The sequence below is a fragment of the Bison bison genome, unplaced genomic scaffold (genome assembly GCF_000754665.1).
Source record: "Bison bison bison isolate TAMUID 2011002044 unplaced genomic scaffold, Bison_UMD1.0 scf7180017864080, whole genome shotgun sequence".
Taxonomy (NCBI): Eukaryota; Metazoa; Chordata; class Mammalia; order Artiodactyla; family Bovidae; genus Bison; species Bison bison.
The window spans coordinates 3655850-3666535 of record NW_011494652.1 but is presented as its reverse complement, the minus strand read 5'-3'; the positions used below and the strand labels follow the sequence as shown (position 1 = coordinate 3666535).

The window sequence follows — 10686 nt, the reverse complement described above, 5'->3', positions numbered from 1 at the left end:
TTTGGCCACCTGATGCGAAGATCTGACTCATTTGAAAAGACCCTGATGCTGGAAAAGATTGAAGGCAGGAGGAGAAGGGGAAGACAGAGGATGAGATGGCTGGATGGCATCACTGACTTGATGGATGTGAGTCTGAGTGAACTCCGGGAGTTGGTGATGAACGGGGAGGCCTGGCGTGCTGTGATTCACGGGGTCGCAAAGAGTCGGACATGACTGAGTGACTGAACTGAACTGAAAAATTGAAAACTAAATGGTCATCAGTGGCGCCCTGGTTAAATCACCTGTAATGTAAAGGAAAGTCAGTATCAGATAAAACATTTGCTTTTGTTTTTATATACCATGCTGTAAATGGTACTTTGACAGTGAGCCTGTCCCTCACACCATTTTATAAGATTGAGAAAAATACCAGTGGGTCTGTTATTGGCACAGAAGATTTTTGAAAATACACCTTTGAAGAGCAGTGTTAAGCCTGTCGTTCTCTCTTGATCTGCCTTTTAACGCACTTCACATAAATTATTATCCACTATTCCCTTCTCCAGTTTCCTGTTAGGATTTTTGGTCCTGTTTTTTATATGTTCTGACTTATAGACCACAGGAAAGATGTCTTAAAGGTTCATGGATGAATTCACTCCGGTTTCCTTATTTCATCTAAGAATAGCCACAGCTCCTTTCATGAGAGGATCGTTTTACTTGGTTTGGACCATTGACAGAGTGAGCAAACGTCTGATGTTGTCTGAGAAGCCTGCCTTAGCAGTGGTGACGGCTGCAGCCTGCCTGATGGAGGAGGAGGACTTCCTTGGTGCACTTTGTGTGAGGGGAAGGGACAGTACAGCCTCTGTGTGCGGTGTGTTCTCGAGCCACCTGCATTCGCCTGGTTTCACCGATCTCCCTGCTTTGGAGAAAGCAGCATGTCCCATATGGACTTAATCAAACATGAAAAACTGGGCACCCCTAAACAGACCAAACCGGTCTCCCAGTGGAGGACACTGATACAGTGTAACTTTAAATTCTCTATCACTGGGACTCTGCTTTAAGATCTTGTTTAAATATAATTTCTTTTGAGTGTGAGACTGTGGTTATTCATTGATTCCTTTTTCTTCAGTTCTTGAAGTATCTTGGTTTCACTTATGTTTCTTCGTAGAGCCACAGAAAAATAGTAGTTTAGGATTTGAAGCATCTTAAACTCGTTTAGTCTAATCCTCTCATCTTACAGTTACGAAAACAAGCTTGAAAAGGTGAGATTACTTGTCCACAGGTAGACTGATCTGAGTCCGTGGTCTTCCCCATTACGTTTGGTGGAGTGAGGGGTGGTATGATACCCTTGCGTGATCAGAGGGAGGTAACCTGCCAGAGGTTTGAGGGGAAGTATAGCTTTACTTACTTGGCGAAGGCATTAGAATTCGTTTACCTGCTGCCCTAATTTGTTTTTAGTCACAGAGATAGTCGGAACCCTCTACATATTTTGGTTGAGAAAGTTGAAGCCTGTAGATGTGAACTTAACCCAAGGTTGTAGACTATCAATGTTTTATTCTGTGCTTTAATGTGAGCTGGAACAGTGCTGTCCAGTAAAATAGTATTCTTTTATCTGTGGTCAGTGGGGCTATTTAAATTTAAATTGAGAATTCAGTTCCTTAGTCTTAACTAGCTGTATTGCTGGTACTCATGACTCTGTGTGGCCAGTGGCTTACTGTATTGGACAGCATAGGTACAGAGTATTTACCTTAAAAAAATTATTATTTTTTTTTTTTTTACAACTTTAGAAATGTTGGTGCTGGACACCAGGAGTTATGAGTATGATTAGAATTGCCAGTTAGGAATCAGATTTGTGTTTAAAAGTAGGAGGAGCTTGGGGCAGTGCTTGTGGTTGTGACTTGGGCCTTTCTCCATTCCTGTTTCATCTACTCTTTAGGACGGTAACCAAGAGCCTATTTGAAGGGATTGTCCTTTTTCATCTCTTAGATATCTTGGTTTGCTAGTTGAAAATCCCGTTCCTGGGTTGAGTTTTCAGTGAATACGCTCATTCACCTTCATGTCGCTTAGCATGTTTTCCAGCCTCTGTACTTGGGTTTCACATACTAATCGCTTGGTTACCAAGGTGTCCTGTAGCAGGTTGATGCCTTTCTTGTTCTTGTACTGTGGATTATGGAAGTTTCAGCTTTTACGTCAAATTAAGCTCGGTGTGTAACTGTGGGTGAGCCAGCTAAGCACGGCTTTGGCGGTCGGAACCCTGTCATCTTTTGTACTGTTGCTCTGCCTCTGCACGCTGACATTGTCACAGGCAGAGTTTGTTTTCTGGGCTTTACTTCGGATGCTAATTTACTAATTTATGATTTGGCTCCATTTTAATAGCAACTTGGGTTGGATTGACTTTATGCACAATGGCAGTGATTTGAGCGTCCATTAGGGTGCATAGCCAGACGATGATGTAATCCGATCAGGGGCCAACGTTTTTACTTAGAGTACTTTACATTCATGATTTTGCTTTTGAAAGGTGGTAGTATGGATTTACCTTGGGTGTTTATACTTTAAAAAGTAGTCTTTTTGTATTCTTGGTACAGATATTTTTGATTACTGGTTTCAAAGCCTGTATTTTTGCCACAGCTTGTATTAAATTGGTATTTCTGAAATTAGTTGATAGTTACATATATGTGTGTGCATATATGTATAATACATATACACAGTTATTATATATATAATATATACTATATATAGATAGATAGATAGATAGATGCCTCTGAAGTTATCAAAGGATGTTACTTATTTAGGTTGTTTCTCTCAATTACGAGTGTTTGTATGCTCATTTTTGATGATTTTTGTGGTCAGAATGGGGGGGGTGTTAATTATTTTCTGTGTGCTAGGCATTGAGGATAAAATGTTGAATTTTATCAACATTTTATCTCTAAAACTTTATAGAGATGGATTGTCTTCCCATCTCACTATCTTGCATCTTTTTAGACTTGGGTGTTTGGGGAACATGTGTGAGCAGCTTGCAGAAAAAGGATTATTAAAACCCGCATGGGAACGATTGAGCTGGCCTGTCTCGGGAATGATTGAGCCGGCCTGTCTCGGGGACGATCGAGCTGGCCTGTCTCAGGAACGATTGAGGTGGCCTGTCTTGGGAACCATCGAGCTGGCCCGTCTTGGGATCGATTGAGCTGGCCTGTCTCGGGACTTGCTGGTGACAGTAGTTGCTTGCTTCTGTGTGCCCAGGCTCTAGGCTGTTTCACCTGTTTGTAACCGAGAGGTTGTTTTTAGTTGTTTGTGTATGATATGTGATACAAGGAGAACATATTTTCCTGCCTGTTACGTAATAGCTGTAGTTTCCGCTTGTGAATTTGCATCTTTGAAGAATATCAGGGAATTTATATTAAAAATTCATGTAAGAGCACAGAGAGAGGTTATTATTCCTTTTTTCCCCCAAAGTGAGTTAAAAAAAAAATTTCAGCGTTCTTTTGGAGTACGTCCTTTCTTATTGTTCTCAACTACAAAATAGGAGTAATACCTAAGAGGATTGAGAAGCACACATATAATGCTGGCACAAAGGGTTTGTAAGGGTTAGATGTTCACTCTTGCTGTTCTCAAGTTCTGTGACTAAGCAGGTACATATTTAGTTACTCTTTAGTTGAGAATCTGTTCCTTTGCTGTTTTAGGCTAAACCAGCCCTCATTCTTGACTGATATTTTTATAATTATGTTCTTACATTCTCTTCATTGGCCTTGATCATACTGATTAGTATTGGAAAGAGGAGATCCTTTTTGATAGGGTTATAGTATATGGCTGTTGAGGAAAATGTGGCTCCTTTAAGGAATGGTTGGCAAGAAGAAATATAAAAGTAGAAGTATATTATCTTAAAAAAAAGATCTTGTTTTCCCTTTTTTGAGGGGCGCCTCTGGATCCATTTCCTCTGAGAGAATAACGCTACCAGTTGTTAAGCCTGAATGTTTGTGTCCCCGCTTCAAGATTCATAGGTTGAAACCCAATCCTCAGTGTGGCGGTTTGGGGGAGTGAGGCCTTGGGGCGATGAGGTCATGAGAGTGCAGCCTTAATGAATGGGCTTGGTGATCCCCGAGGGTTCCCTTACCCGTTCCTGCTGTGTGAGGACCCAGCAGTCACCAGACGATGGACTGCCCAGTCTCAAGAAGTGTGAGAAGTAGAGTTCTGTTGTTTGTAAGTTATGAATGTATGGTATTCTGTTATAACCCAGGAGGACTAAGGCATCAAATGATTCTTGAGTAGCAAATCTCCATTTTCCTCCTCTAGCTTCTGTGACTGTGCAGTTGGTCCCGCTGTTCTGGAGCCGTGTCCTTTTCTCATTTTTGTCCTTGCCAGGGTTGGGAACTCTTTTGTCTTCGTTAATCAAACAGTGCTATTCTCATTTCACCTTCACCATCAGCACCATCTTGGTACCCACAGGCTTAAAGCAGAAGTTTTTTCCCCCATTTTACTTCTCTCCATTTATTATTTCACCAAGTCTTGCTTCATTCTTTCTGTAGTTTAATTTGCTGCTGTCCATGGCCACCAGCACCATATTTAAAATTTTGATTATTTTTATATTAGATTTATAAATTTGTTGAAACAGGAAGGAAGTTTAGAGTTAATTTAGCCCAGCTCCTTTATTTTGTAAATGAAGAAATGGATCCTCAGGTCAGGTGACTTGTCTTAGGTCACACAACTAGTGAGTAGCTGATGTTACAGTTCTCTGGTCTCAGCATTTAATGCCGTCTCCCAGTCTAATATTCTTCTTAAAATGTATTTGAAAAAAATTCTTTTGGGGTCAATTTTGCATACCTCTAGTTAAGGGTGAACCAGTTTTAGGAGGTTGGATAGATGACAGCATTTCCTAGGCACCCCTCCCTCTTTTCCCTCTTACCCTGAAGGTAACTGTATTACTTAGAACTCTTTTAGCCCATTTAAAAAAAAATACATATTTACCTCCATATGTCTGAAGAGCATTTTGGAAGAGTTCATACTTGTATGCATGCTTGCTGATTTTTTTTCTTTTTAGTTTAGTTTTAAGTTGATTTCCTGCTGTGAAAAGATAGGGCAGATAAGGATTCGCTGCCCCCCACCCCCCACACTGCACCCTCGTCCCTGTCTCTCCAGTATAGTTCTATTGCGATTTTGGTTAAATCAGTATTTATCTGTTATTACTTGGGATGCTGTTTATAGTGTCAAGTGGTACATTACAAATACTTTTTGTAAACAGCTTCTGGTTTTCCTAGGAAATGTTGCCTTTTTTTTTCTTTAATGTATCAATCACTAGTTTAGCCTCAAACTTTCAGCCAGTTATGTATTGAGGTATTCCATCAGCTTAATCGTTTGAAGAAATTTTACCTGCTCCAGACTGGGCTGCTTGCTCTCCCTGCCGGGACCCTGGGAGTTCTCGCCCCTCTTCTTCATCGCCTGTTCTCTGTTGTCGCCTTTGTGGTGCTCTCCCTCTTGTTTAGTGGAGCGCAGTCTCGCAGTTTTCTGTGAGAATGGCTGGGAGGTACATCTTCTGAGACTTCTGTGTGTTCCTTATTGGTAGTTTGGCTGGGGATGGACTTCTGGGTTGGAAATAATTTTCTTTATGTATTGGTCTGCTGATTACACACACACACACACACACACACACGCGTACACGTTTATCTTCCTGAGGATGTCAGATAATTTTTTAAGGTACTTTTTTCCTTGTGTAGTCTTTCCTCCATCCTGCATTTTTCTGTCTGTTTTGTTCTCTATCTTTCATGATACAGGTTTTCCTGAGATGTTATCAGAACCTGTGTTTTTCATTCATATTTAAAAGTTACACAATACACAGAGTTGAATTCATACGACAGTTCCATTCTTTCTCAGCTTTGTTCACTGTCTATGAACATAATTTCTCAGATCTTCATTTCTAAATCACATCTTCCACTGTAAGGAACGAGGAGTCCTTGGAGAAATGGGTGATTTCAGAGCTGGGGCATAAAATGTAAAAGTTTAATCTGAAACATGTTGTTATGCAAAGAAATAAGGGAATATTCAAAAAACATGAAAAGTACACATTCCTCTGCTTGAAGGGGTTCCCCTTGGCCAGATCTAGGATAACTTGAGCATCAGAATGAATGGTGATATGGATAAATTAAGAATCCATGAGTCCATACTATTAATGAATTAAAGAATGAGTGGGGAGAAGGCAATATACTTTAGTTATAATGTCAGCTGATAAGTGTAGAAGGAACAGTAGATTTACAAAATAAACAGAATTTTATAACTGTCAATAACAGTTGATTCAGACAAGAATTGCCAGAGGTTAGTAAAGCTATTGGGTGAATGTTTTAAGAATGTAATATCAAACTTTATCTCCATACAGATTATTTACTAGTTAATTACTGAGGGGAAAATGGTTATTTTACAGTGAAGAAATAAGACAAATATCATTTTCACTAAATGATCAAAATCCCAATAATGGGACACATTGATACCATCTTACTACTTATGTGATACTCTAGGAGAAACAAACCTCACTTACCACTTGTGTGGTGTTACTGCCAGAAATTCATACTTTCCTGGGTTCTTCAGAGATGCCGTGAAAGACAGAGAATTGCTGAAGAACTGTTTTAGATGGAGACACAATGTCAAGTGTGATTCGTGAGCCTGAATTGAGGTGAAGGGGGCTTGCCATCAGGGACATCGTAGAACAGTTGGCAGAAATGGAATGTGAACTATATAGTCTATATGGGACTGTTAATGTGTTAAATTCCTGATTTGGACGTAAGTACTGTGGTTGTATAAGAGAGTCTCCTTGATCTTAGGAAATACCTGGTGAACTATTTAAAGGTAAAGGACATGATGGCTGTAGAAACTCAACTGTTTGGGATGGGAGAAAGCAAAACTGATACAGTGATTAGTTGTGAATCTAGGGGAAGGGTCTGTGGGAGTTTCTTGTTCTGCTCTTGCAACTGTTCTGCAGGTTTACGATGAAAACTTAAAGATGAAAGTAAGGGTGGCTGATTGGAGCCTCCCTTCGTGGGTAGGGGCTCATTGGCTGGGGACTATTCATCAGAGTGACCGGTTGAGCTCCTTTGGTTGCGAAGTCCCCAGTGTCAGGGTTTTCAGGCCTTTGCTTCTTGAGGTCAGTGATCAGAAGTCATCAGCAGTCTTCCTCCTAGCTGGAAACGGCAGAGCCCGGTAGAAGAGTCTGGAGCGGGTAGGGTGGGTGGATGAGTAGGCCTCACTCTGTATTCTTTCTGCAGTTCACAGGGTCCCTCTGTTTCTAGTGGCAAACCCATCCTCAGCTCTGCAGTAGTCACCGTCCTTTCTGGCTTCCTCTTGTCATGTGGGGCTGGGAGGGATGGAAGAAGGCCAAGGGGATTTGGGAATTTAAGTGTTCGTTGAATAACCTTTTTCAGCCAGTGTTCCTTTTGCTTCCTTCCAGCACTCCTCTAATTTTGTTGGTTCTTGGGATATGCCTTTAAAAAACGAGACAAAACACCCGAACAGTTCTCTCACTGTGGTTTTAGAGACATTTCAGTGTATGTTTAGTGCACATTCTTTACCCAGGAGTAATATGAATGCACTTACGTACCACTTCATTCTGTTTTCTGTCTTTTGATCTTGTTTCTCACATTCTCACACTTGGGAGTAACCAGATTTCTTACTATCAATAGTATAGACCCACTCTTTCCTGTAATTAGTCTAAGGGAAAAGACTGAATAATTAACACAGATCTTTTCCCAGAAAAGTCTTACTTTTTACAACTTCATAAGCACCTGGATTTGTGATGCTCTGAGCGTGTTTGAGGGCTGTTTTATCATTTGGCTTCCCTGGGCAGGAGTATGCAGCACATTGGGGCTGGCAGGTCGGTACAGCTCTGCTGGGAGCCTGTGGTTGACCAGCCTGGAAGTGGATGAAGTGGGTGGACTTGACTGGTGGAGAAAAGATTGTAGGTGACTTGAGGGCCCTACAGCTACCCAGAGTTAAGTGCCAGACATGTGGGGCACGTATGTATTTTGTGGAGTACGTAACTTCATTGGATTTTTAAAGGGCTCTGGAACCCGTTCCATGGAGAGTGGTTGTGATGGGACTAGAATTACCAGCAACATTTAGAAACCCACTCATTACACCAGCACGCTGAGTTAGTCACATCTGAGGACTGTGGAGGTGATGTGTTCTTATGATGTAAAGCAAAAATCTAGGTGATTAGTTAACTTTTTCAAGGTTTTGTTTAGAAAACATTTCACTGGTAAAATGCTTTGTTTTCAGAATCAAGTATTTTCTTCATAATAAACTAGGCTTTTGTTGATTCATTTTCTTTTAGCAAGTGGTTAGCATTGTTTCTATTATCTTGTTTGAGGGAAAATGTTTAGTTAATCACCCTGTAGTGTGAGTTTTGTGGAACAAAGGCATGAAATGAACAGCATTTATTTTGAGAGGCCTTGTAGACTGCATCCTTATGAGACTTCTGATGAGTATATTGTCCATAGTTTGTGTCTTTTCATTCAGTGTTTAGGTTTAAACAAAGTGCCTTGAAAGACAGTTTAAAGTCCTTCATGTGTAGCATCTGGTTAATTCACATTAGAGACAGGATTTGGCTGCAGCTAGTGCTTAAGTGCGGAGAAGACAACGGCACCCCACTCCAGTACTCTTGCCTGGGAAATCCCATGGGCGGAGGAGCCCGGTGGGCTGCAGTCCACGGGGTCGCTAAGAGTTGGACACGACTTCACTTTGACTTTCACTTTTCACTTTCATGCATTGGAGAAAGAAATGGCAACCCACTCCAGTATTCTTGCCTGGAGAATCCCAGGGACGGGGGAGCCTGGTGGGCTGCCGTCTGTGGGGTCGCACTGAGTCGGACACGACTGAAGCAACTTAGCAGCAGCAGCAGCAGCAGCAGCAGTGCTTAAATGAACTTAATGTTTAGCTCACAATTTCTGGTAAGTTACAGTTGTTTAAAGGTATTACATGGGGCTACAAGAGAGTACTGTAAAAATCTGTTTTAGTAATTTAAAATATGATGCCTTTGTTGCTAACTAACCCTGTGTTGAGTGAGAAAGTCATTGATGTTTTCATGAGGTAAAGATAAGCATGTGTGTTTTATTTGTCCCTTCTTACGTCTCTATTTCCGGGTTATTGTTTAGTGTAGGCTAAGAGCTTAGGCAGAAGGATGGCCACGCCTTTCCCTCTTGTTGCGAAGAGACCTTTCAGTTAGCCAGGACTCTTCAGCCCTCTGAGGTTCAGTTGTGTGTGAGGACCTTGTGCCATAACCTTTAGTGGCACCTCTCATTAGACCGAAAAAGAACGCACTGTGATTTTGGCTCTCTTTCTCTTTATAGGAGAACTTCTGTTCAATGTCCACCATCCTGCTTTATTCCTACTGATCTGCTAATGCAATAAATTGGAAGACAACCATTTCCAGGAGAACCTGTAATGGGCAAGGAGCCACAGAGAAGAAAACATTTCTTTTAATTTTTAAACTTGGTTTGAAAGGTAAGGTCACAATGATTATGAGGAGTTCCTTTCCATGAGTTACATCAAGGAAGGCAGTTTTCTGTTGTGAACCCTGGGGTCTAGGTGGACCCGTCTGGGCCATCTCTTTGAGATGACCTGGTTCTGTGACGCTGTGGTATTTTTAGGAAATTAAATAACAGCCTCTGTAGTTTGCTCTAGGGTCTTGGAATTGGCGGCACCCGTGGGATTCCCAGTTTCCAGAGGACGGGGTTGGGTGGGATTGAGCTGGGCCCTAAGGGCCAGATAAGGCAGCATGCCAGAGCAAGACTGCTGGTAGAAACCCACCTGCCACCCCTTGGGCACCTGGCCCTGTGTGTGTGTTGGGGCTTGGGGGGCTTGTTTTGTGTCATACCAGCCAAGGGACAGCTGGCTTCTAGCCAGCCACCTGACTCTTTTGAGTCTTAATTATTATCACCTTGCAATTCTTTCCTGAAGTTTTTTGTTAAAGACCAGAGATTTTCTTTGCACACTTGACTTTTAGGTCAATTGGCACTTAATAGCAAGTGGCCTGGTAGGACCTTTTGGGGGATGTGCACACATCCTTAATCAGTTTCACTGTTCTTTAGTATCTGGAGGAGCAGGTGGGCATGGACCGTTTAATCATCCACATTTCAGGCTTCAGTGTCTCAGGAGATACTGCAGTGGTTCAGTTGTGACAGGTCTCTGCCTCTAAACCCCAGTGAGTGCCTCAGATTCCTAGGCCGCGAGCCCCTTTGCCTGTGCCCTCGCCCTCCTCCAGCCCTCCGTGAAGGACTCTTCCTCAGCACCCACTTCTGCTTACACAGTGAAGCACCAGCTCTTTCTTAGAGACTATCTTCACATCTCGTTTTGTCCAGCTGCTCTTTATTTATTGGTTTTTGGCTGTGCTGGCTCTTGGTTGCTGTGCAGGCTTTTCTCCAGTTGCCAGGAGCGGGGCCTGCGCTGTGGTGGTGTACAGGCTTCTCATTGCGGTGGCCTGTCTTGTTGCAGATTCTGGGCTCTGGAGCACGGGCTCAGTATCAGTAGTTGCTCAGTTGCTCTGCAGCCTGTGGGATCTTCCTGGATCAGGGATCGAACCCGTGTCTCCTGCATTGGCAGGCAGATTGTTTACTACGGAGCCACCAGGGAAGCCCCTGTTGTGTCCAGCTTTTATCTTCATATTCTTCTTGATACATCCTGGGGGGAAGAATTCCCTTCAGTGAATTCCCATTCACTCTTGGCGCCTTGTCTCATGTG

The 10686-nt window shown here is 42.3% G+C and overlaps 1 protein-coding gene across 7 annotated transcripts in view; it reads left to right on the top strand.

Moving 5' to 3' along the window:
- The window catches only part of PPP6R3 (protein phosphatase 6, regulatory subunit 3), a 125659-nt gene that overhangs the window by 31013 nt on the left and 83960 nt on the right, over nucleotides 1–10686 (top strand). For 6 of the 7 annotated variants that reach the window (XM_010837665.1, XM_010837664.1, XM_010837663.1 and 3 more), the window contains one exon: nucleotides 9297–9450. The exons of the other annotated variant lie outside the window; for it this stretch is intronic. The gene's annotated coding sequence lies outside the window, so the exon portion shown is untranslated. The remainder of the gene's footprint in view (nucleotides 1–9296; nucleotides 9451–10686) is intronic. 7 annotated transcript variants of the gene reach the window in all.